At 47.8% G+C, this 25,925-nt stretch overlaps 1 long non-coding RNA gene across 1 annotated transcript; it reads left to right on the forward strand.

Moving 5' to 3' along the window:
- Nucleotides 1–15,499: 15,499 nt before the first annotated feature.
- On the forward strand, nt 15,500–22,038 carry LOC132668367 (uncharacterized). Its single transcript, XR_009605552.3, has 2 exons — nt 15,500–16,489; nt 21,491–22,038. It is a non-coding gene; the product is annotated as an uncharacterized LOC132668367 (long non-coding RNA).
- Nucleotides 22,039–25,925: the final 3,887 nt, after the last annotated feature.

A 25,925-nucleotide genomic window follows, 5' to 3' on the forward strand; every position in this document is an offset into this window, starting at 1 on the left:
TGTATTCAAGAGAAATGAAAGCTGGGGCGCCTGGGTGGCCCAGTCGGTTAAGCGGCCGACTTCGGCTCAGGTCATGACCTCGCAGTTCGTGGGTTCGAGCCCTGCCTCAGGCTCTGTGCTGACAGCTTGAAGCCCGGAGCCTGCTTCGGATTCTGTGTCTCCCTCTCTCTCTGCCCCTCCCCTGCTCACGCTCTGTCTCTCTGTCTCTCTCAAAAATCAACATTAAAAAAATTTTTTTAAAGAGAAATGAAAGCTTATGTCCGCCAAAGACCTGTATGCAAGTGTTTATAATGGCTCTACTCATCGTTGCCCTGAACTGGCCACAACCTAAAGGTTCATCGACTGGTGAATGGACACATAAATAGTGATTCATCCATACACTGGAATACTACTTGGCGTAAAAAAAAAAAAAAAGAAAAAGAAACAAACTATTGATAGTCACAACAGCATAGACGAGTCTCAAAAGCATTCTACTATGTGAAAGACGCAGAATCTTCTTAATCTCAAAAGGTTAAATACCAAATGATTCCTTTTCATGACAGTCTGGAAACGGCCAAGCTGTAGGCACAGAAATCAAACCAGGAGCCTAGGATTGGAGGAGGGGATCTGTTGTGAAGGGGCACAAGGCAACTTTCCGGGGTGATGAAAATGTTCTATATCTTGATTGTGGTGATGGTTGTACATGTCTGTCAAAAGTCATCCGACTGCACACTTTAAAAGGAGAGATTTTATTGCATGGAAATTATACCTCAATGAACCGGTTAAAAGTGTTAGCCAAGGGGTGCCTGGGTGGCTCAGTCGGTTGGTTAAGTGCCAGACTTCGGCTCAGGTCATGATCTTGCAGTTCATGGTTTCAAGCCCCACGACGGGCTCTGTGCTGACCGCTCGGAGCCTGGAGCCTGCTTCGGATTCTGTGTCTCCCTCTCTCTCTCTGCCCCTCCCCTGCTCACACTCTTCCTCTCTCTCTCAAAAATAAATAAACATTACAAAGTTTTTTAAAAAGAGCTCTCCATTGTCTTTCCAATGAGCTTTCGATCAAACCCCAAAGCCTTGCTCTGCCCAACAGGCCGTGCAGCGTGGGTCCCCACCGTGAACCCCCACTCCCTGCTTGCCCCCTCCACCCACACAAGCCTCCTTCCAGTTCTGTGAGCAGATGTGGCTCTTTCCGGCTGTGCGGTCTCTGCCCTTGAGGACTCCTCTGCCTGGGACGTCCTTCTGCAGGCCTGGCTCCATCCTGTCCTTTGAGCCTCTGCTTTTATGTCACCTCTTCTGAGAGGCCCTCCCCAAACGCCCACCCCTCGATTATTTACCATCTCTGTTCCCCGGGCGGGGGGGGGGGGGGGGGGGCTCTCTATAACCCTCCCGCGTGCTTTGTAATGGTTTGTTTGGGGGCTGGTCCTTGATCCCTGCTTAGTCTGAGACTTCCTGTCGGGGAAGAGACGGGGCCTGACCTGCGTGCACGTCCCAGGGGCCCAGTCCAGTGCTTGGCACATACAGGGAGTTAATACACGTTTGCTGAGTCAGTACCCGAACCTCGGTTTCCAGTTTAGAAGTCGGGCTCTCACACATGTCCTCAGGCACCCCTCGGGCTAACTTGGCAAGGACCGTAGGCTCAGCGGCCAGCCCTCCAGCTGAGGAACTTGGAGGATGGATCTGGTTGCCCGCGTCACATGGCAAGTCCCGACAGAGCTGAGACCCGTCACCACCTTTTTTGTGCCCTTTCCCACCTCCCCGGGTCAGCTAAGCTGCCTCTGCGTCTCAACCATCTTCTTCTAGCTGTTGTTGCTTTGAAGCATAAATTAAGCACCTTAAGACCAAAGTGTGCAGTAGGATGAGTTTTTCGTTAGGTATACACTGACCCCACCCACCCCCTGACTGAGATGTAGGACATTCCAGCATCTTAAAACCCCCATGATGGATCCCTGCTCACGGCTACCTTCTCATTTCTATGACCACGGTTGGGCTGCTTTTGAACGTCATATAAATGGACCCTCGTGTCTGACTTCTCTCCACACAGTGGAGGAGATCCGTCCACGTTGCTGGCCACAGCAGGAGCCTGCTCTTTTCGTTGCCATATAGTCGTATGAGTATATCACGATTTGTTTACCCATTCTGTTGATAAGCATTTGTGTTGTTCCTAGCGATTTGTGAATAAGCATTTGTGTGGTTTTGGCGATTGTGAATCAAGCTTCTAGGAACACACCTCTGGGAGATGTAAGCATTCATTTTGCCCCACAGAATGGCTGGGTCGCCGTGTAGGCATGTGGTCGGCTCTCCTAGATACCGACAAATAGTTTTCCAGAATGGTTGTGCCTTGCACATTTTGGGAACCTAGCGGCTTCCGGCCTTCCTGAAATGGGATAATCTCCAGTTAGTCTCAGAGCTACTCCTCTGCCGGGCACTGGGACCCTGAGCCACCCTGCTGCATTAGCAGTCACTGCAGGGAGAGGGGGGGTCAAGTGGAGCGGCTGTGCAGACCTTTCTGCTGGGAGGCCGGCCGGCTCACTGAGCCCGGCAAAGGTTAGGCCGCCTTGCATTTTCCCCTCCAATGATCTCAGCTCTTAGGGGCAATTAGCCGTCAGTGGAGCAGGGAGCTCAGAATACTAACCAGCCCTGGTGTATTCTGGGGGGCGTATTCTGCCATCCACCCAGGCTGAGGCCCTGCCTTGCATATGGGGTAACTGTGTGGGGGGTCCAGGTGAGGGAACATTCATTATTATGGCTGCCCCTGTGCATTTTGTTAGTGTCCTGGGTCACCAGACCCTCTTTGGTGGGGAAATGAGAGCAACATCTGATGCCATTCCGCTGCTGCAGAAGGCTCGTCACCACTCGTGGCTGCTGCTTGCCTCTCCGGGCAGCTCTGCCCACTACATGGTACTTCTTCGTTCAGCGTAGTGCTATTTGTAACAGCCCTAAACTGAAAATAAGTTAGAAGTCCAAGGGGCGCCTGGGTGGCTCGGTCGGTTAAATTTCCGGCTTCAGCTCAGGTCATGATCTCACGGTTCATGAGTTACAACTCACAGTTCCACACTGTCAGTGCAGAGCCTGCTTGGGATTCTCTCTCTCTCTCTCTCTCTCTCTCTCTCTCTCCCCCTCTCTCTCTGCCCCTCCCCCACTCGCTCACGCTCTCTCAAAATAAGTCAATAAACTTAAAAAAAAAGTCCATTGGAAGGGGACTAAGTAAGTTATGTCACAGCTAATTAAATATATAAAGGATACTCTGCAGCCATTGCGTACGGGAATAAGGCGCACTGGCATCGTGGAACCCCGAGGAGACGCCCTGAGAAAGGCACGACATCGCTCTTGTGTTATTCTTGCCAAAAACTCATACCCTCAATCTAGTCATGAGGAGGTATCGGACAAACCCAAATTGATGGACAGTCTACAAATTAACTGACCGGTGATTTTCAAGTGTCAAGGACGTGAAAGACAAGGTAAGACTGGGAAGTTATCACAGAATGAAGGAGACCAAGGAGACATCACAAATCGATTCAATGGAGGATCCTGGAACAGCAAAAGGACATCACATAGTGGAAAACAGGCAAAATTTGAATTCGATCTGAAGATTACGGTCGACTCTTGAACAACGTCGGTGTGAACTGCGTGGGTCCACTTATACAGGCAGATTTTTTTTCAGTAAATACAGCACAGTACTGTAAATGATTTTCTTTTCAAAATATTTAAAAAAAATTTTTTTTAATGTTTATTTATTTTTGAGACAGAGAGAGACAGAGCATGAACAGGGGAGGGTCAGAGAGAGAGGGAGACACAGAATCTGAAACAGGCTCCGGGCTCCGAGCTGTCAGCCCAGAGCCCGATGCGGGGCTTGAACTCACGGACCGCGAGATCATGACCTGGGCCGAAGTCGGATGCTCAACTGACTGAGACACCCAGGTGCCCCTCTTTTTAAAATATTTTTAATGTTTATTTATTTTTGAGGGAGGGAGATTGATAGAGCGCGAGCAGGGGAGGGGCAGAGAGAGAGGGAGACCCAGAATCTAAAGCAGGCTCCAGTCTCCAAGCTGTCAGCACAGAGCCTGACATGGCACTTGAACTCATGAACCATGAGATCATGACCTGAGCCGAAGTCAGACGCTCAACCAACTAAGCCACCCAGGCGCCCCTGTAAATGATTTTCTTAAAAACATTTTCTTTGGTTTAGCTTTCTTTATTGCAAGAATACTATATATCATACATATAACATACAAAATATGTATTAATCGACTGTTTATATTATTAGGAAGGTTTCCAGTCAACAGAAGGCTATTAGTACTTAAGTTTTGGGCGAGTCAAAATTATATAAGGATTTTTGACTGTGCAAGTGGTTTGGCATCCCTAAACATTCCCTCCCCCATGTTGTTCAAGGCACCAGTGATCATTTCTGGCCTTCAATAATTATTCTGTGATTACATAACATGTTGACATCAGGGGAAGCTGGCTGAGGAACAAAATGTACTATCTTTCTGCAGCGTTGCTATACATTTAAACATATTTCAGAATAAAAATTAGCAGAAAAGATGATAGTGTCGATCTGAACTTCTTAACCTTTGCTGTGCTACGGACTTTTTAGGTAAGACCCACGGACACTTTCTCTGAACAATGGATTTAAACCCACAAAATAAAATGTTTAAGCCTTCCGAGAAAGCCATCTTCAAATACAGGTTATCGAAATATTTGAAAGTTTCCGATATAATAATACACATACCCCTTTATTAACACATTCAGGAACAGGATCTTGAGGCAGTGCGATAACCATTGTAACTTCCAAGTAGCGATGAGCGTGAACAGATTTCGAGGTATCTGCAATAATTACCATTTGATATGAAAACATCTGGGGGCGCCTGGGTGGCTCAGTCGGTTGAGCGCCGACTTCGGCTCAGGTCACGATCTCGCGGTCCGTGAGTTCGAGCCCCGCGTCAGGCCCTGTGCTGACAGCTCAGAGCCCGGAGCCTGTTTCGGATTCTGTGTCTCCCTCTCTCTGACCCTCCCCCATTCATGCTCTGTCTCTCTCTGTCTCAAAAATAAATACACGTTAAAAAAAAAAAAAAAAAGAAAAAGAAAACATCTGTCATCGCTACTGATGGTGAAGTCACAGGCACTGCTGACACCACCATGTCTCGTTGCTGACAGTGAAGTCGAAGAAAATTTGAAATTTCAGTTAGAGGTTAGTGAAAATAAGAATGGATTTTTTTTTTCCCATTCAAATCCGTGGACCCCCATGAATTCTATTCGTAGTTTGGTCGTACCTATTACATCCCTTAGTGCAAATGTGTATGTATTGAACTGGAAAGAAGCTCATAATATATCGGAAATGGGGGAAAAGAAGGCTAGAAAGCAATCTGTACAGTAGGATTCCAGTTTTGTAAATTAAAAATGTGTGTGTGCCTTATGTATTCATTCAACAAGAATTCCACGATCGTCTGCCTGGAGCGAGACTCTGAGACTCCAGCAATGGAAAAGACAGACATGGTTTTTACCTTCCCAGAGCTGGGGAGCTGGGAGCATTAACGACTCGGCAACAGCAGGTTAAGTGATTATTTGGTCTTTCTTCTTCTTGCTTGTCTGCATTTTCTAATTTTTTGAAGCAAGCACGAATTGTGGGTGAAATAAAATGTTTTTTAAAGGAAAGAAGAAGAAATTCACTCCCAGCTGAACCCTGTCTGTAGGTAACACATTCCATTGTCCCTACCTCGGCCTTCTCATGCCCCACGGAATGTAATCCCACCTCAGTGTCCCACAACAGCCTCTAGGGACAGGCAGCTGTGGATCTTCAGGCTTTTCTTTTTCCAGCTGACCTCCCCCAAGTCTTTTGATGATTCCTCACCCCAAATCATCTCAGGCCTTTTCACCATCACACCGAGCTTTCTTTGGACCCACCTTGGTTTTTCTACACTTCTGTTATAGTGTGAAATTGAGGCCCAAGCTCCAGACTTAGGTTGCAAGGAGACTATCACCTCCCTCCTTCTAGATACCATACTTCTATTTATGCAGCCTAAGACAATAATTATTTTAAAAATAGCTTTATTGAGCTTTAACTCTCATGCCATATATATTAGTTTTCTACTACTACTGCAACAAATTACCACAAATTTAGTGGCTTAAAATAACACAGATGTATCATCATCTTACACTTCTATAGATCAGAAGTCTGACACGGATCTCACTGGGCTAAAATGAAGATGTTAGCAGGGCTGTGTTCCTTTCTGGAAGTTCCAGGGGAGAATCTACTTCTTTACCTTTTCCAGCTTCTGGAGCCTGCCTGCGTTCCTTGGCTCATGGGCTCCTTTCTTCCATCTTCAAAGCGAGCAACCCTGGGACAAGTCCTTCTTACAACGTCAGCTTTTTTGTTCTCTCCTCAGATCGCTCTTCTAATTTTTAAGGTTTCTAGTGATTACATTGTGCCCAATGGACCTCCCCTATTTTTTTAAAATGCTTATTTATTTTTAAGAGAGAGAGAGAGTATGAGCAGGGGAGGGGCAGAGAGAGAGGGAGACACAGAATCCAAAACAGGCTCCAGGCTCTGAGCTGTCAGCACAGAGCGCGACACGGGGCTCAAACTCATGAACCATGAGATCATGACCTGAGCTGCAGTCGGACACTTAACCGACTGAGCCACCCAGGTGCCCCCGACCTCCCCTGTTATAAAGTCAGCTGATCAACAGTCTTAATTTTACCTGCAATCTTAACTCATCTCTGCCATGTAACCTAACATAGTCACAGGGTCTGGAATTAGGAACAGACACCTTTGAGGAGCCGTTACTCTGCCCATCGCACCGTACAATTCATTATTTAAAGCGTACCACTCAATGGTTTTGAGTTTATTCACATAGTTGTTGAAACCAACACCAAAAGCAGTTTTAGAACATTTTCAGCACTCCAGAAAGAAAAACTGTACCTATTAGCAGTCACTCCCATTTCTTCCCAATGCCACACAAGCCCTTCCCCGACCCTGACCTGGGCAACTACTTTCTGCCTCTATAGATTTGCCTGTTCTGAACACTTCATATAAATGGAATCATCCAATATGCGGTCCTTTGTCACTGGCGTCTTTCACTCGTAATACTATAGCATGTATCAACATTTTTTTTCTTTTTTACTGCCTAATAATATTCCATTACATACATATACCATGTTTTATTGATCCATTTAGTTGATGGACATATGGGTTGTTTCCACTTTTTGACTGCTATGAATACTCTTTCTATGAACATTTGTGAGCAAGTTTTTCTGTAAGCGTATGTTTTCATTTCTCTTAGATGTACATGTTGGATTAGAATTACTGGGTCCTAGGGTGACTCTGTGTTTAGTATGTTGAGGAATTACCAGATTGTTTTCCAAAGCAGCTGCGCCATTTTACATTCCCACCAGCAATGTCTGAGGATTCCAATTTTGCCATATCTTCACCGACACTTGTTATTATGTATCTTTAAAAAAATTTTTTTAAGTTTATTTGTTTATTTTGGGGGAGAGGCAGGGACGGGCAGAGAGAGAATCCCAAACAGGCTCCACAAGGCCAGTGCAGAGCCTGATGTGGGGCTCAACCCCATGAACCGTGAGATCGTGACCTGAGCCAAAACCAAAGGTCAGACACGTAACCAACTGAGCCACTCAGGCGACCTTAATTAGAGCTGTCTTAGTAAGCATAAAGTAGTATCTCCTGGGGTTTATTTGCATTTCCCTAATGGCTAATGATACAGATCATCTTTTCGTGTGCTTTTAAGCCATTTATATATCTTTGGAGAGATGCCTATGCCGATACTTTTCCCGTTTTAAAAATTGAGTTAGTTATTTTATTATTGAACTGTAAAAGTTCTTATACATTCTGGACCCAAGTCCTTTATCAGATATATGATTTGCAAATATTTCCTCCCATTCTACGCATCGTCTTTTCACTTTCTTGATGGTATCATTTACAGTAAAATGTTTTTAGTTTTGATAAAGTTAAATTTATCTGTTTGTGGTTGTTGTTGTTGTTGTTGTTGTTGTTGTTATTTTTGCTTTTGGTATTGTATCTAAGAGACTAGGTTCTTACCCAAAGAGATGGAGATTCACTCCTATAATTTCTTCTAAGGGTTTTATAGTTTTAGTTCATACACTTAGGACAATGATGCATTTTGAGTTAATTTTTGTATATGGTGTGAGGCAGGGGTCCAACTTCAGTATTTTGGGGGTGCATATCCAGTTGTTCCAGTACCATTTGTTGAAAAGACAACCTTTTCCCACTGACACATTTGTTGAACACCAATTTACCAGAAATGTCAGGGTTTATTCCCAGACTCTCAGTTCTGTTCTTCTGATCTGTATGTCTATTCAGTACCACACTGTCTTGATTAATGTCGCTTTCTAGTAAGTTTTGAAATCAAGAATTGTGACTCCTCTGATTTTGTTCTTCTTTTTCAAGATTGTTTTGACTATTTGAGGCATCTTGAAAAAAAATTTTTTTTTTGAATTTTAGGAATATCTTGTCATTTTCTGGGGGAAAATTCCTAGCTGGAATTCTGATAGGAATTGCATTAAATCTGTATTTCAGTTTGGGAAAATTTCCATCTTAATAACATTAAGTCTTCTTAAGAACATGGCATAGGGGCAGGTAGGTGGCTCAGTCAGTTAAGTGTCTGACTTCGACTCAGATCATGATCTTGTGGTTTGTGAGTTTGAGCCCCGTGTTGGGCTCTGTGCTGACATCTCAGAGCCTGGAGCCCCCTTTGAGTTCTGTGTCTCCCTCTCTCTCTCTGCCCCTCCTCTGTTCACACTCTGTCTCTCTCTCAAACATAAACATTAAAAAAAGAAAAAGAACATGGAATAAACATGGAATGTTTTTCTATTTATTTAGGTCTTTAAATTTCTTTCAACAATGTTTCGTACTGTTTAGACTACCAGTTTTTCATGCTTTTGTTAAGGTTATTCCTAAGGATTTAATCTTTTTGCTGCTATTGTAAATGGGATTCTTTTCTTAATTTCATTTTTGGATTGTTCATTGCTTGTGTATAGAAATACAATGAATTTTTTAAACTTGATCTTGGATCCTGTGACTTTGCTAAATTTATGTATGAGTTAGAATATTTCTTTTAACATGGATTCCTTGGAATTTACTATATACGAGACCATATCATTTGCAAATATAGAGAATTTTACTTCTTCCTTTCCAGTCTGAATGCCTTTTATTTCTTTGTCTTGCCTAATTTCCATGGCTAGGATCTCCAGTATAATCTTAAATAGAAGTGGTGAGAGCAGACATCCATGTGTTGTTCCTGATCTCAGGGGGGAAATACATCTGGTCACATTAAGTATGTCAGGTGTGGATTTTTTGTAGATGGCCTTTAGCAGATGGAGGAAATTCTTTTCTTTTTTTTCTTTTCCTTTTTTTTTTTTTTTTTTTGAGGAAATTCTTTTCTATTCCAAGTTTATTGAATGTTTTTATCATGAAAGGGTGTTGTATTTTATACCATGTTTTTCTGTATCTACTGAGATGATCATGTGGTTTTTGTCTTTCATTCTATTGATATGGTGGATTATATTGTTTTCCTGTATTAAACCAACCTTGTATTCCTAGGATAACCCCACTTGATCATAGCATGTAGTCCTTTTTATATGTCGTTCAATTTGCTTTGCTACTATTTTGTTGAGGACTTTTATATGTGCGTTCCTAAAAGATACTGGTCTATAGTTTTCTTTCCTTGTGATATCTTTAACAATCACCTCTTAGAAAGCCACATCACAGTGTTGACAGCAATTGTGTTGTCAGAAATTCCCTCCTGCACGAACCTAGATGTTGGCAGATCTGGATTGGCTCCAGTGTTGACACAATCACACACTGCAATCTTGAACTTGCCCTCTGCGGACCTCAGTCTCCTGTTCCGTAGTTACAAGGTTGTAAACTCTTCAGAGTCATAGAGTCCATGGCTGGAATGTACTTCGAGGCCTGTGCTCTTCCCCTGGGACCAAGTCTGAAAAGGTCTTCATTGTCCCCACTGATAAATAAAATAGGTCAGTGCTTTAAAAACAAAGCATATATAAACATGTATATGAATCACCAAGGAGTCTCATTAAAATGCAGATGCTGATTCTGTGGGTCTAGGGAGGGTCTTCTTACCAGCTCTTTGGTGACTCTGAGGTTGCTGATCCACGGACTCCACTTTGAGTAATTCAGGAACCAGAATATTGTTTCCCAAACTTCGGTCACGTGAGTACCAACTTCATATTTTTTTTCCATATTCTTCTTCCCTCTATACTATGAGAAATTGTTTTCTCTTAATTGACTAGCAATCAAATAGCTTCTCTAGGCAAAATTTGGATTCATTCTAGGCAAGGATACACGTAAAATCATAGGTTTCACGGGCTAGTTATATTTTTTTCTAATATACACTGAACACACCTATTCAAATGAGAAAAGTCCATTTGCATATAGCCAGAAATTATCTTAGGCACCCCTGACCCATGCACCCCCATGGTAGGTGTCGCATTAGAACTTCCAAGGGGTTGAGAATGTGGTTCTTGCCCTTTAAACACCATCACATTTAACTGGACACTTTTGACTTGCGTTTCATGATTTTGCCCCATTGTTCTCTGCTGCAATTTGGCCAGTGGTTCCCGTCTTTTCCTCTATTATCTACTCTGATTAACTCAGCTGCACCTGTCAGCCTTTATTCCTGCGAGTGCGTAGAGTGAGGCGTGCTGGAGACGTTGTTAAAATGCATGAGTTTGATCATATTCACTCTTTCGGGTCCTGAGTGCAGGGGACGGAGTCTCAGGGCCCCGCATCTGGGCTGCATTCCGCAGGCCTGGGGCTCGTGGTCCTAAGCGAGGACGCCTGTGGGAACCCGCCAGACCAATCTGCAGCTTTGCCTGGTGAACATTGTCAGGGGCATGGCTCGGCTGGGTCCCTGAGGGCCTGTGAGTTTCCTCTTGGGCTGTCTGCAGGAAGTAGGGACCAGCCTGTGCAGTACATTTACCTGTATTCTCCAGGAGCAGCGTTTATGAAGATAGAACAAAGCTGGCCTGGGGAACTTGAATTCCTCTTGTTTCTCTCTGTACCTGTAGGAGAAATCACTTAGCCTCGGTGAGCCTCCTTTTCTTCATCTATAAAACGGGGATAATAGTGACTTGCGCATGAGATAGGAGGTGCAGTAGTGGAAAGTTCAGGTTTTGATGTCCTGCAGCCTGGTTCTGTCATTTACGACGTGTGTGATGCCCGCCTCCTCTTCCGTAAAGTGGAGAGATAACAATACTCACAGGAACACCGGGAGGATGAGGTGGTTTTGAACCGGTGGCTGGTGTAGAGTGAATGCTCAGTAGACGGCAGAAATTACTAGAACCACTGCCGTCATCATTATTATCATGTGAAGTTTGTAGCAAATCTGGAATATTTTGATACTTAACATTAGTTCCATCTCCCTTCCTTCCTTCCTTCCTCTCTTCTTTCCTGTCTTCCCATCTTCCTTTCATCTCCACTTCTTACCTTTCTAGATGCATCTGATCGTAGCTGCAAGGGGCAGCGGGAGCTTAAGTTGGAAAATTGGATTGGGGTCAGATACTAGAGGGACTTGAATGGCAGGAGAAGGAGCTTGATCTTCCGTCTAAGGGCAATAGGGAGCCACTGAGAGTTGCAAAGCAGAAACAGGACATAGTGAAAATGGAAAGGAAGCTGGCAGCACAGATTGGGAAAGAAGCTGGAGCCACAGACCTGAGACAACCAGAGAGGGTAGGGAAGGAGGGGCTACATCTCGGCTCTATTCCCTACTCTTATCTGGCCCACAGAACCCAGGCGCAGTGCCCTACCTTGCTGTGAGACCGCAGACAGTGCGGTCTGAGATCCTAGGCCTTGAGGACGCCTCCAGGTCTCCGTCATCTTCCAGGCTGCTCCCTGTGCCGAGATTAATTTGTTTACTCCCTTGCCTGGAGATGAACTGAGAGAACTAATCGTCCATCAGCCACGGCTCCCCCAACCCTGCACCGCCCCGCCCCGAATGTCCATTTTCTGGCAAAATATGTCCTTGCGGCCGCCAAGGCTGTTTGGAAAATGCTAATTTTACCCTCGAATTAAAATTTGTTCCCTTACCCTCGTTTTCATAAAAATGAAGCATCCAGAAACATTGCCACGGCACGGAGGAGAAAGATCTGACATAATTTTTTAAATGCCTTCAATCACACCGCCTTCTGAACACTGCATCCTCTCACCCTGACCCCCCTCCCCATCTTCCCACCCCCTGAGGCAGCATTTACATTTCTTAATAACCCCTTATTAATATTCATGAGAAGGGGCGGGTAATAATGGCTGAGCACACCGCACTAATTCAATTTCCACCGCCTCGGCGTGTTTACTTAATCACCAAGGGACCCGGGTTACTCAGTACAATTATTTATTCGGAATTAGATCTGGAGGCATCTGGACTGGAAGCAGGGAACCAGGAGCAAAATGGAAATCAAATTTTCTTTGTCTTTCCCTCCCAGCCGCCTCCTCCTGACTGTCTGCCAAGGCTCCAGGCGGCCAGCAGGGCTTAGAGGACAAGCCTCAGCGCCTGTCAGGCTGTTCCTGGAGGCACTGGCTTGTGCTGGGATTGAATGCATTCCAGGTGCTCCGGCCTCGGCAGGAATCTCCCATCGGTGGTGGCCTAGGAGGTCTTGCCAGGCTCAGCGGTGGGCCAGGACACCGTCCCAGCCAAGAGTGTGTCCATAGTAGCTGGCCAGAGGTGGGGCCTTCCTGGGGGGTGGCCCAAGCTGAACACGCACCATGGCCAAACACTCCATCACAGGACCCCGCAGAGGTTAAGAGTTTGTGACACGAGATCTAAATAAGGCCTGCTCATCTTTTACCCTCAGCTTAACCCTTACCCCCAGGAAGCTTTCTCTAGCCCCCTAGACTAGGTTACCTTCTCTTACAACCGGGATGTGGTTATTCACCCAGTGGTTTCTAATTAGTTTTTCAGGATCTGTTTCTCCCAGTAGACTGCCAGCTCTGTGGGGGCAGGTCCCCCGGCTGTCCTGGCCGTCCCTGTGGTGTGAGCATCTAGCAGGGCCCAGCACAGAGGAGATGCCTCACAAATACTTGCCGACTTGTTCACTGGCTGAGTCTCGGGTCTCTGTTTCCTTGCTTTGCAGAGTGAAGATAAGAATGTCCACCTTGCAGCATTGCTGCGAGGATTCGGTGACTTCACTGTAAGGAGATTCAGAGGCTTTCGTTGTAAATGAAAATGTTGACCCCAGTACCCGACACGTGGTAAGTGCTCCGTCATGCAACGCTTCGGTTAATGTTGCTGTTATTTCCGATTGTGGTGGAGCCCTGAAGGGTTAACTCTGCTCCGTGTTGCTGGGGGCTGATCGCTGTAGGCTGCGTTTTCCAGGCTTCTGGGATGACTGGCTTCCGGCTGGGTTTGGCCCCTTGGGAGGCATTGCTGGGAGACTGGAGGGTGGGAGGGAGGAAGGGAGAAGGCGGGGTATGTCTCCCTCTCGGCCGTGGGCAGCAAATCCAGCAGCGGCTTGTCTCCTCCATGCCTCTAGCTCCCCTGTAGCTCCATCGTGGTTTCACATTCCACCAAGTGCCCCTGCTCCTCCCTGCTCAACGCCACCCCTGCCTCTGTCTTAGGTCTAGGGACGGTGGCAGCCTCCTGCCATTACTAGACTTTGAGCTGCTTCGCTGAGTTGGCTTGCTTCGCAGCTCTTCCACCACCTTCCATGTCTTAAAGTTCTTAATTTATGAATATTCACGTATTTCCCGGTTAGACACTGACCAGTACACTTCCCTATTCGGCTACCAGCTGCTGGTGGAAAGGGCTCCATCTTGTACCCCCATGGCCTGGACACAGAGAAGCTCCCGAGAGGTGAATGAATGAGTGAATGAATGAAAACTGACTTTTCTAGCCAGGATCTCCTCTTGCTTCGTAAGGGAGGGCATAAGGAGAACGAATCGCTCCCTGAGATGAATAAATGTTTGGCTTAAAACAAGAACAATAATGACACTAATGAACTACTCTGTAAAAAGAAAAGGCTTTGGGGCGCCTGGGTGGCGCAGTCGGTTAGGCGTCCGACTTCAGCCAGGTCACGATCTCGCAGTCCGTGAGTTCGAGCCCCGCGTCCGGCTCTGGGCTGATGGCTCGGAGCCTGGAGCCTGTTTCCGATTCTGTGTCTCCCTCTCTCTCTGCCCCTCCCCCGTTCACGCTCTGTCTCTCTCTGTCCCAAAAATAAATAAAAAACGTTGAAAAAAAAAAATTAAAAAAAAAAAAAAAAGAAAAGGCTTTGTACATAGTTCTGAGACTGTACATTTCTTTGCAGAAATGCAAGAACTGTAAAGTTCTGTACCCGCGTTGGGCTTTCCTACCATTTCAGCCCAGCTCAGCACTCCTGCCGAGGTGGCTTGCAGGCTGGAGAAGCTGAGAGAAGAAAGGGAACATGATGGATTGGAGGCAACGTCTCAGCCAAAGAACAAAAGGCGGGGAGGTGCACAGGGGACAGTGGATGATTTAATCATTATAGGCTCATTAAGGGAAGTCCCTTCCCTTCCTTGCTGCCTCCAAAGCACCTGGACCCCTAGGTGCCCAGCCAAATCCCTTCATTAAAATTTCTCAGAACTAGGGCCAGGTTGGAAGGTGGTCAAGGCCTACCAGTTTGTCTGCCTGACAAAGGGAGGAGGCTGAGGGGGTGGGGTGGGGTGGGGTGGGGTGGGGGGCGTTTCTCTCGGAGTCACCTGGGAATAGCAGGGCAGGTGAAATTTGGGATTCAGTTTGGAGGATGAATGAAAGGGGATTTCAGAGATTTTAGGGAGTGACCCAGCCTGTCTTCGATTGGGTTCCCCTAAAGCAGAGCCTGAGACAAGGATGCGGGTACAAGTAATTTATTTGGGAGGTAATCACAGGAAGCAGGAGTGAGGGAGATCGAGAAGGAGCTGGTTGCCGCTAAGGATAACTGAGGCCCAATCCTGGGGGACCCTCTGCTTTACTATGCAGAATCGTTCACTCAAAGGGCAGGAGCCTGGGGCACTTACCCACCAACCCCCATGCCTCTCGGGGTTGAGCTTTGCCCCAGCGGGCATTAATTCCCTCACACCTCTGGGCTGAGCCTATGGGTGGGCTGAGCAAGGGATCAGGGCCTCCAGAAAAGCTTTGGGGTGGAAAAATTAAGAGACTGGGTTGGGTACCTGAGGGAGGACGCTGCCAGGTCACCTGGACACTGTGTGCCACGGCTGCAGCTGAAAAGCAAATATGGGGCGTGGCACGGGGCACCCACAGCATCTTCCCCCCTCTGCTGCCCCTGACGCTCTTCTGCCTGGGTGACCAACCTCCATGGCCCTTCTTTTTTCCTTCCTCCCTTCCCTGGAGGGAGGAAAGCTCAAATGAAGAGACTGCCTGTCCCCTTCCAGATCAAAGACGCTGGGACCCTTTAAACCAGACATTCCCTTATTCTAAGACTCTAGAATCCGTTTGCAGTTTTGTGACGATGGCCCCAGAATGCTGACTCTCCCCTTCCAAGGTTCTAGAACTTTTAAGATTCTACAAAATGGGGAGCGGGTTTCGGCTGTAGGACTTGAGTGGTCTCGGCCATCTTACCAAGGGCCACCAGGACCCCAGATAGGCCACTGGGGGCATGGACCAGCCTGGAGGACAGCCTGAAGTGCCCCTGTCTTCAGGCCTGCTGTGACACGTTGAGGCTTCATTCATAACTGGTCCAAGTGTTTGGAGAGCAGGGGGCTGCGGACACGTGGGCTCGAAGAAGGTGCCTTAGAGAGACCCTCACGTTCCCTCCAAGGAAGGAGCCGCCTCTGCCAGCCCACAGGCCCCTTCCCCGACAACAGCCACTTACCTCCCGCCTGCAATCCCCGCACCGGCCTCCCTCGCCCATCCTTACTGTTTCCTTTTCTCCTCCCGAGCAAGGAGCCAGTTTTCGCTCAGCAAACCTTTACCAACTGCCTATTAAGTGCCAAGTGCTAGGTTAAGCGTTTGAAACACCTATCACGGATTGGGACCTCCGTAAGCAGAGCATGAAGGGCAAGATATTTATTGGGGATTAACACGTATGAAAGGGAAGGGAGGAAACAGGATGAGACAAGTGAAGTCAACTGATCCCTGCTCTGCAAAGCCTCAGCCAGCCCTGCGGCGAGCTCTGGAGAGAGCCCCGCCTGGCAGGACCGTTCTGCATCAGCCGAAATGGCCAACCCTTTAAACCCCAAGGCTCGGTCACCAGATGCAGGCTGCCCTGGGAAGGGTGTGAACTCAGGCCACAGGCTCTCTGCAGCTGAGGCAGACCCGAAAGAGCCGAAAGAGCCGAAGGCAGCGGACTGTCGCCAGCCGCACTCCCCGCGCCGGGCAGCAGGCCCTTCCCGGAAGGGGTGTCCGGGCAGAGTCCCTCTCTTTGTCTACCCAACATCCATGATCCGACCGAAATCGCGCCACAACCCATCTGTGCAGGAATTAACAAACTTATTTTACAGAGGAGTTCACAGAGGTTCAGCAACTTGCCCAAAGCAGCTTCCAGAAAGGAAGGGAGAGTCGGAAGCCAGGTCTGTCCATGGCCGGGGTTTTATGGTCTCCTCGCCATAGGATAGCTGTGCTTTGCGCCGGGGATTCATTTTCATACGTTGCTTGCAGGTGCAAACGGTTGGCGGGATGGGGAGCGCGAAGGATAATTCCCCCCCACCCCCAGCTGCACCCCCACGAAGCAATCTTAGCATCCCTCTTCCCTTGCCTTTTCCCTCTCCCCTCCTCTACCTTTAGCGCCCTCTTCCTCCCCACCCCCTATCTGCAGGGTCCACGTGGGTCTCCAGCTCCTGCTCCAGGACAAGGCATGTGACCAGGCTACGCCAATCAGAGCAGAGCATTCCCTTAGCTGGGCAGTTGGGTCACACCTGTCACGTGACAGGAGGGGGCCCAATCAGAGTGAAATCCAGGACTTTTGCAGTAACTGCCAGAAAAGTTTTGCCCCTTCTAGGTGTACTTGAACCTCCCACAGTGTAGAATGGTTGCTGTCGGTCTGTTTCAGTTTTTAATCCCTGTATCACAAGCCACCCCAAAAGTTAGTGGTTTACAGCAACAACGACTTATTATTTCTTATGATTCTGGAGGGTGACCTCCATTTGTCCCATCCATACGTGTTGGCTGGGGTCACTCGTGTGGCCGCATTCAGCTGTGGCTGGACTGGAAGGGCCAAGAAGCAACGGAGTGGGGTTGGGGTGGGGGGTAATGGATAGGGAGGTAGGAGTGATTAGCCCCAGGTGCTGCTAGTAAAAAGGAGCATTTTTTTGCTGAGCTTAAAAATGATAATAACACTGGGAATGCAAGCTGGTGCAGCCACTCTGGAAAACAGTGTGGAGGTTCCTCAAAAAACTCAAAATAGAACTACCCTACCACCCAGCAATTGCACTACTAGGCATTTATCCACGGGATACAGGTGTGCTGTTTCCAAGGGACACATGCACCCCCATGTTTATAGCAGCACTATCAACAATAGCCAAAGGATGGAAAGAGCCCAAATGTCCATCGATGGATGAATGGATAAAGAAGATGTGCTATATATATATATATATATATATATATATATATATATACACACATATATGTATATATGTATATATGTATATATATACACAATGGAGTATTCCTCAGCAATCAAAAAGAATAAAATCTTGCCATTTGCAACTACGTGGATGGAAATGGAGGGTATTATGCTAAGTGAAATTAGAGAAAGACAAATATCATATGACTTCACTCCTATGAGGACTTTAAGAGACAAAACAGATGAACATAAGAAAACGGAAACAAAAATAATATAAAAACAGGGAGGGGGACAAAACAGAAGAGAGTCATAAATATGGAGAACAAACAGGGTTACGGGAGGGGTTGTGGGAGGGGGGATGGGCTAAATGGGTAAGGGGCACTAAGGAATCTACTCCTGAAATCGTTGTTGCGCTATAGGCTAACTAACTTGGATGTAGATTTGAAAAAAGAAAAAAGAAAATTAAAAAAAGAAAAAAAACCCTAAAAAAAATTAAAATTAAAATTAAAGAAAAAGGAACAAATTATGCCCAAAGTTAGCAGAAGGAAGGAAATTAAGAAAATGATAACCCTGAAAGTCAATCTGCTTTTTATCATCAGCATGCTGGAGATCCCAAACAATGTCAGTGCTGAATACTCCCACGAAGGCAGACCTCCACCCCCCACCCCACCCCCCCTTAGTACAAAGGGCTCTCTCAGAGTCTGGAATCTTTGTGATGATTGCTAGCTGGGACACCTCAGATCTCCTCTGTGAAGCCTTTATTCCCATGTGGCGTGCCATCTTCACGACTCCTGAACACGGTCTCTCTCTTCAGCACGACAGCCTCTGTCTCACAGTATGGCAACAGGATTCCCAGAGGGAGCGCTCCAAGAAGTCAAGCACAGCCACGCAAGTGCTTCTAAGGCCTCTCCTTACATCACGTTCGCTCCTATGACATCAGCCAAAGCGCATCACGTGGTCAAGCCCTGCATTAAATGTAGGAGGGGACCCTCAAGGGCATGAATACGGGGAAGCGTGGTTGGTCATAGGCCACCAATGTAGCAGTCTACCACGTGGGGCTTGCCTCCTGCCCGGGAAGGAAGGTCAAGGAGAGCCCTGAGCCGCGGGGTGTATCAGGCAGTGTCCTTAAAAGAGACAGACGCACTCAAACCTTTATTTCGGGAGACTCTAATAAAGGGGCTATTTGTAAAGGTGGCAACAGTTGTCCAGGGAATTCAACAAGGGATGGTTCCTCTGGGACAGCACAAGCCCAAGAGGCGAAGTGGAAAGACACTGGATATATCATCGGGGCTTCTGAATCCCTCAAAGCCTGAAGCAGCTCTATTCTTGGGCTTTTTTACCTATGTAAAGCTCATCAATGTTTTTTTGTTTTTGTTTTTTAGTGCCTAGGCCTGTATGGGTTGGTTTCGGTCTAGTGCAATCACAGCGTCCCTGATGGATATGCTGTCATCGAGGGGTCGGGCATTTAAGTATTTATAATTTTTTTTAGAGAGAGAGAGGGTACAAGTGAGTGAAGGGCAGAGAGAGATAGGGAGAGAGAAGCGGGTCTTGAACCCACCCATTGTGGGATTCGAACCCAAAAACCGTGAGATCGTGACCTGAGTCGAAGTCAGATGCTGTTAACTGACTGAGCTACCCAGGCGCACAAGGAGGAGCTGGTCCTTTAATGGGATGACTACATTTCACGCTCATCAGAGTCCTAAGGGGTCCACAGGGCAATAACATTGCAGGTGAGCAAACTGAGGCTCTGAGAGGTTGAGGGATTTGGCCTAGGACATCTGGCTCGTTAGTGACAGAGATGGGAGTTGACCTCGGTCCAGTGTCAATACTGCAGCCACATTTAGCCACTCTCTGTCTCCTGGATATGCCCTACTCTCTTGCCTCCAGATCTGTCCTGGGTTGAAGAGTGTCCCCTTGCCTAAAAAAGGCCAAGTTCTAACTCCAAGTACCTGCAAACGTGAGCTTATTTGGAAATAGGATCTTTGAAAATGTAATTAAGTTGAGGATCTTGAGATGAGATCATCCTGGATTCGGGGTGGGCTCTAAATTGTAATGACAGGGGCCCTTAGGAGAAGGGGATGTGAGTCAGAGAGAGGGGAGGGCGTGTGAAGACAGAATGCAGTGGTGGAGATTAGAGTGACACGTCTATAAGTCAAGGAATACCAGGGCTTGCCTCCCACCACCAGAAGCTAGGAAAGACACATGAAACAGATTCTCTTTCTGAGCTCCAGAAACTACCAGCCCCACCGTCCCCTTGATTTTAGACTTCTGGCCTAAACTGTGAGAGAATAAATTTCTGTTGTTTTGGATTACGGAGTTTGCAGTAACTTATTATGACAGCCCCAGGAAATTGGACAGGACCTTTGCACATGCCATGTCAATGGCCTGTAATATAATCCTCTTCCCTTCCCCAAACCTGCACTCCACTCTGCCCTTTGAGGTTTAGAAGTAAATAAACCTGCACAGAAGAAAGGGGACCTTTCGAGGAATCACTCACGCTGCCTCCTCCCGTCTTTCCTCCTTGACCTAGAGGTTTCAGCTCAGACACCACCTCCTCCAGGAAGACTTCCCCATGTTCCTACCCTTCTCTGTGATTCCACAGTCCCCTGACCTGCCTCTGCCACAGTTGTGCCGGCACTGTCTGTTGACATGGCTTGTTTTTCCCTCTCCCGCCGGACTGGGCACTGCTCACAGGCAAGGACTGCACCCAATTCCTCTTTGTGGCTGTGAACCTGACACAGGTTCAGGCACAGCGGGGCTATTCGCTAATGTTTGCTGCGTGAATAAATGAGTGAATGTTCAGTTCCCCTCCAGTTCTGCTCCATATGGACCTCTGCCCCTTGGGGGAGTAACCCTTCGCTGGGAACACGGGTGAAATAGCTCAAGATCACCAGTGGTGGGCGGGGGCAGGACACTCAGCCTCGAGTTCAGCCATACTTCAGCACAGCTGTCCTGCCCGTGATGCCAAGGCCCTGTCAGAGGCGTGACAAACAGCTCGGCTGATGGCTTATAATGTCAGAGATGATGGAAACAGGGAGGCGATGGCTGAAAGAATGGGTTGGGGACGCTTGTCATAACTTTATTTGTGGGAGGTGAGTTCCTGTCGGCCGGGTGATGGATGGTGCAGGGGCAGGCACAGTACAGGCCCTACCACCGCACCTCCCCTTTCTCTCTAAGCCAAATGACTTTGGGGATGAAAAATGACTTTCTTGGGAGAATCGGGGGAGGGGAACTTCAGGGAAGGGGGCCATGTGGTTGGCACCTCGGAGCGACTTTTGCCTTCCTCCCTGAGAATTGACTTTTGCCTAGTCCAGCCTGATAGTGTCTTTTCTTCCTTTCTCCCTCCCTTCCTTCCAAGGAGACTATTGATAATAATCTCAGACACATCACCTGCCTTAATCTTTAAAACTGCCTAAAAAGGAATGTGTACTTTTATAGACGAGGAAGCTGAGGCTTGAGGAGAGAAAGTATATCCTAAATTGCCTGGGAAGGAGGTGGCAGGATTTGAACCTGGGCCGAATTCCTCCAAACCCTGATCTCCCTGCATAACGATGTGATAAAGACCATGTATGTAGCATGTGCTAAAGTCTTTGGAAGCACAGTGAAGAGAGCAATTAATCTGATGGGAAAAAAGTCGGGGAAGTCTTCCTGGAAGAGAAGATATTTGGCTTGATTCTTAAAGGATGAATAAAATGTTAACGGGTACAGAAAGAGGATATTGGGGATTGGGAAGGGAAAAGAGAGGAGTAGCATCCACTTTCGTTTACTTGCCCCAAAGCAGTCACTGCCCTCTTTCCCTCTGCTTCCAGAACCATCCTGCTACAATGGCCAGAGGCATTATTAAGCCATTTTGTGAAGTTTCCATTTGCCTTGTGAGTGATTGGTTTGGAAACAGGGATGGGAACAATTCTGGCCAATGAGATGTACGGAATGTTCTCTCAAGGACTCCTGGGAAGTCTGGGAAAGGTTTTCTTGCTCTCAGAAAGGGAAAGGCCTTCTTCTTTTGCAGGATGTACTCATGTCTGTACTTGGCGCCTGGAGGTGTGGCAGCCATCTTGTGACCGGGCGGAGAAACTGACACCCTGATGCTGGCTCAGCGGGAAGATGGAAAGGACATTACTGGGCTGCTGAATTAATGGCTCCTGTAGCTACCAAACCTTGGAACTTAGTCTTCAGTGGATACACGTTTCTCACTGTTGATCAGCTGAGTTGGTGGCTTCAAATTTTTGCAGCCTGAAGGTTCTGACTGATTCAAGAGCTAAAGAGGATGCCAAGACACCTTGTTGCTTCCACAGCTCAGGCTTGGAGAAGAGATAAAGCTGTGAGGGTTAAAGGTATAGGCTTTGCAGTTAGACAGAGTTGGCTTCAAGTCTCAGCTTGGCCACTTCCTACTTGTGTGACCTTAGGCATGTCACTTAATGTCCTTGAGATTCAATTCCTGGGGATGAGAATAATACATCATAGGGCTCTGATGATAAAATAAGGAAATGCACAAAAAGGGCTGCTTAGTACAGGACAGGGTGCATAATAAGTACTCATTATATCATCCTGATGCCAGCTGTCCTTACTGTCATTATTGACTTTTTGGGCCCCCATGGAAGCCTTTATACTCGCCTCATACACTTGCCTAACTCATACTCGCCCTAACACTAGAGTCGGCTCATCCGCACTCGCCCAAATTCAATTCCCCTTAATACTGTGATTGTGTAGGTTTTGAGGTCTTAGAACTATATTCCAAGCTGGAGGAGGAGAATGGAGGAGCTGGAGTCAGGTCACGGCTAGGGTTATCATGGATAGGGTTAAGGTTCTGTGGCCACAGGTCGGCCCCAGATGGACCTACATAAGGGCCTTTCCCCTTGGCCAACGCTGCTTGGACCTTTCACATCCCAAGCAGCTAAGTTAGTCTGCGTCTCAAAGTCCTTGATAGTAGTGAGAAGCAGGTGTCAGTAAAGGAGAAGTGTTTACCAGGCAGATAGAGCAGCATGTCCACCCCAACCGGGGCCTTAACAACAGACCCCGTTGTGCCCAGCAGACAATAAAGCTAAGCCCTAGGCCTACCTCACACTCTCTGAGCCTCTTTGACTTGGATCAAGCCTTCGCTCTCCCCACTTATTCTGTCTGACTCTCTGTTTCGTTCCCCACCGTCGGTGGTGGTGGTTTTCATTTCTGAGAGGCACACCCTTGGACTTAATTCTGAAGTCAGTCTTTCCAGGTGTGGAGGATGTCCATTGTTGTACTGGGCCTACTTTCATCCTGCCATACCTGCCTCTATCCATTTGGCTCCCACAGAAGCAGGCATGGTTTTCTTTGGCTCCGCCCCTCTGATCATAGTTAATTGGGCCAGAGGTGGGCACCTGACTAGAGCTAAGCCGATCAGAAAACTTCCATTGGATTTTCAAACCTAAGGGCAGAGCCAATCCCTAAGGTAGAAGCCGTGGGATTTAAATCTGGGGGCTACAGGAAGTCATGCCTCCCACTATATGGAAGGGGTCAGAATGCAACGCGAGAGGATGAGAAGAACAGAAACAAATGGTGGGAATATGGTCCCGGCACCCTCTGAGCCCATGGTACCTGGTTTCCTGAGTCCCAAAAGGGACCAGTGCCCGACCTCAGCCAGGAGTAGTCGATCTTTCTTAAGTACCAGGAGCCAATACATTGTCCTTTTTCCTTGACTAGTTCAAGTGGAACTTCTGTCCCAGCGACAAGCACTCTGATTGACACCCTCCCAAGTCCCTGCGCTGCCCCAGAGCCTGGCTTGGCCTTCCCATTTCAGAGTCTCAGCCCTTTTCCATTTCCAACCTCGGCCAGGAGTCCAAACTGGCTCCTGAGGCCCTAGCATGCCTTCTGCCCTTCTTACCCCACTCGCTCTCCCTGGATGACCTCATTCGCTTCTGTGGCTCAGCCTCCACAACCTCCTTATAACTTAAAACTTCCAAACCCCTAGCTCCATTCTGGACCCTATTTGAGCTCCGGGTTTTTCAAACATGGTGGAGACATGTTGGTCACCTTCACAGTGGGTATCAGGGTTCTTCCTGAAAACAACTATTTGGGTGGAGGGGATACCTTGATAAGCCTCCTGGGGAGCAGGTAAAGCCCTCAGGGCCTGGAAGTGAGTAAGCACTAAGATATCAAGTGGCCGGAAGGTGGTGAGGTGGGAAGCTGCTCACCTCAGGTATGGAGGAGGGATTTGCAATTTGGGGGGAAAGAAGTGAAGAGTTCAGGGGCGGGGGTGAAGAACTAGTGGGGTGGAGGGGGGTGGAGTCAACACAGCGAGGTGTGAGACTTGATGTTATGTTAAGGAAAGGTCAAGAAAGAGAGCCACCCCCCCCCCCCCAGTAGCATGGGGATCGCTCAACACTTTGAAAATGGGGGGAATCTCTTATCAGAAGGAAAGTAGCAGGTAATAGTCAGCAGAGCATGTGCAAGGTTTATACTGCCTTGTCTGAAATCTGGCTGTACCTGGGCTGTGTGACCCTGGGCTAGTTACCTAACTCCTCTGAGACTTGGTTCCATCGCCCATAGAATAGAGTAGGTGTTAGGATTAAGTAAGTGCTGGCATGTGCTGGGCCTTGGCACAACATCGACAACAAAAAAATTGAAGTTCAGAGTATCTAAGGACTCACCCAAGGCCACAGAGTCAACCAGGATGGGGGAGGCAGGCTGCAAACCCAAGAATGCGTGATCTCAGAGGATCTCCGAATCCCTCCCTGAACGTAGTTTCACGGAGACAAACCAAGACTAGGGCCTACAGCTCGGGGCTGGGGTTCTGGCAGCTGAATCTTCGCTCCTGGGTGCTGGCTCAGCCCAGTGTGGCTGAGAGTTGACATTGCTTCTCCCCCTCCCCCCACCTTCTCTCCTCCCTGCTCTCCAGGACAGTATTTCCCTGGGGCTCCCATTACCAATTTGCAGAGCAAAGCCGTGCACAGGCAGTTCAGGGGTGGTGCGAGCTCAGCGGCTCTGGTATTGTTTTTAATTCAATATTTTGTCCCTGTGCGCCAGACTCCTTTATTGGATGAGAACACTGTTATTGGATCCTGCCCTGCAGGAGAAAATGCAGGCTTCCCCGAACGATGGCAGCTAGGTTGTTCTAGAGTCTGATGAGTCAAGGCAGGGCGAGAAGACAGCAGAGAGTTCCAGAAAATCTGGTGGTTACAAGCTGTTCAGTGACACGCACAAAAATATTAACATATGTATTCTTGACCTTTTCACTTGCCCTCCCTTCTAGGGAGGACAAAGCCCAGGAGGCAGCTTTGCCCTCCTCTACATTTCGCTTCTCATCCAGCATACATCAGAATCCTGCTGAGTTTACCTCCTCTTTGCCCTGTGCCCAATGCCACTCACTCCAAACCCCGAGCATCTCCTGCCTCGACAACTGGTCTACCCCATCCTCCCCTGTTGCCCTCAAACCCAGTGTCCCTATGACAGATGATCTTATTTGGGATCTCCTGAAATATAGGGATTCAGACGTACAGAGTTTATTTGGAAAGTGATCCCAGGAAGCCCTGGCAGGCAAGTGGGAAAGGAGGACAGGGAAAGGAAGGCAGCCAGGCAAGGGTTACCTGGGCTCCATCCCACTGCGCAAAGCAAGGGTTACCCGGATACCTGGGCTGCATCCCCACTGCACATTTCTGGGAGCCAGTGAGCAACACATAGTTCAGAGTTGTCCCACCTCAGGAGTGAGGGAGCTGGGTATTTATCTACGAAGTATATCAGGCTGAGCACTGTTCTGGAGGATGGGGAGGGATGTTAACTCTCTGGCATCACGGACCTGTGCCACAGGCAGGCAAAGCAGATTCCAGTGGTCAGAGAAAGTCCTCGGGTTAAAAAAAAAAAACCAAAAACTCAAGTGCTGGCGTTTGGAACTGGAAGTCTGCCCAGTGACCAATGAAATATAAGGAAAGGCAAGGGCCTATGGGTAGGAGACGCTGACAACATGTCTTCCATACAGGCACGTCCCTTAACTTAAAGCCTCCTGATGGCTTCCCTTTGCTCCTGGGGGTAAAGGCCCAAATGCTTTCCTACATTCTACAAGGTTTCAGTGGGCTGGCCCCTGCCCATCTCTGCTGCTTCAACACAGCTCTCCCTCTCTCTCTGGGCTCCAGCCTTCCTGGCCTGTTCTCTGTTCCTCATATGTGCTTTCTCCACCACAGGACCTTTGTATGTGCTGATTCCACTGTCTGGTCCTTTTGCATCACCTAGATAATTCCTACATATCCTTCAGATCTCCGGGCATCCCAGTACCATCTCCCAGGCTGGCCAGGTTCCCTCTGTTCTCCACTGAGATAACTGGTTTCCTTCTCTGAGTCTATAGTTGTGCGATTATGCAATTAATGCCTGTCCTTCCTACCAGAGTCTGGATTCCAGAGCCCGGAAGACTGCCTGGTGAATAGCAAGAACTTGATAAAGATTTTGTTGACCGAATGAATGGCTGCATGAGGATTTCA

Source organism: Panthera onca, chromosome A3, assembly GCF_046562875.1.
Source record: "Panthera onca isolate mPanOnc1 chromosome A3, mPanOnc1 haplotype 2, whole genome shotgun sequence".
Lineage (NCBI taxonomy): Eukaryota > Metazoa > Chordata > Mammalia > Carnivora > Felidae > Panthera > Panthera onca.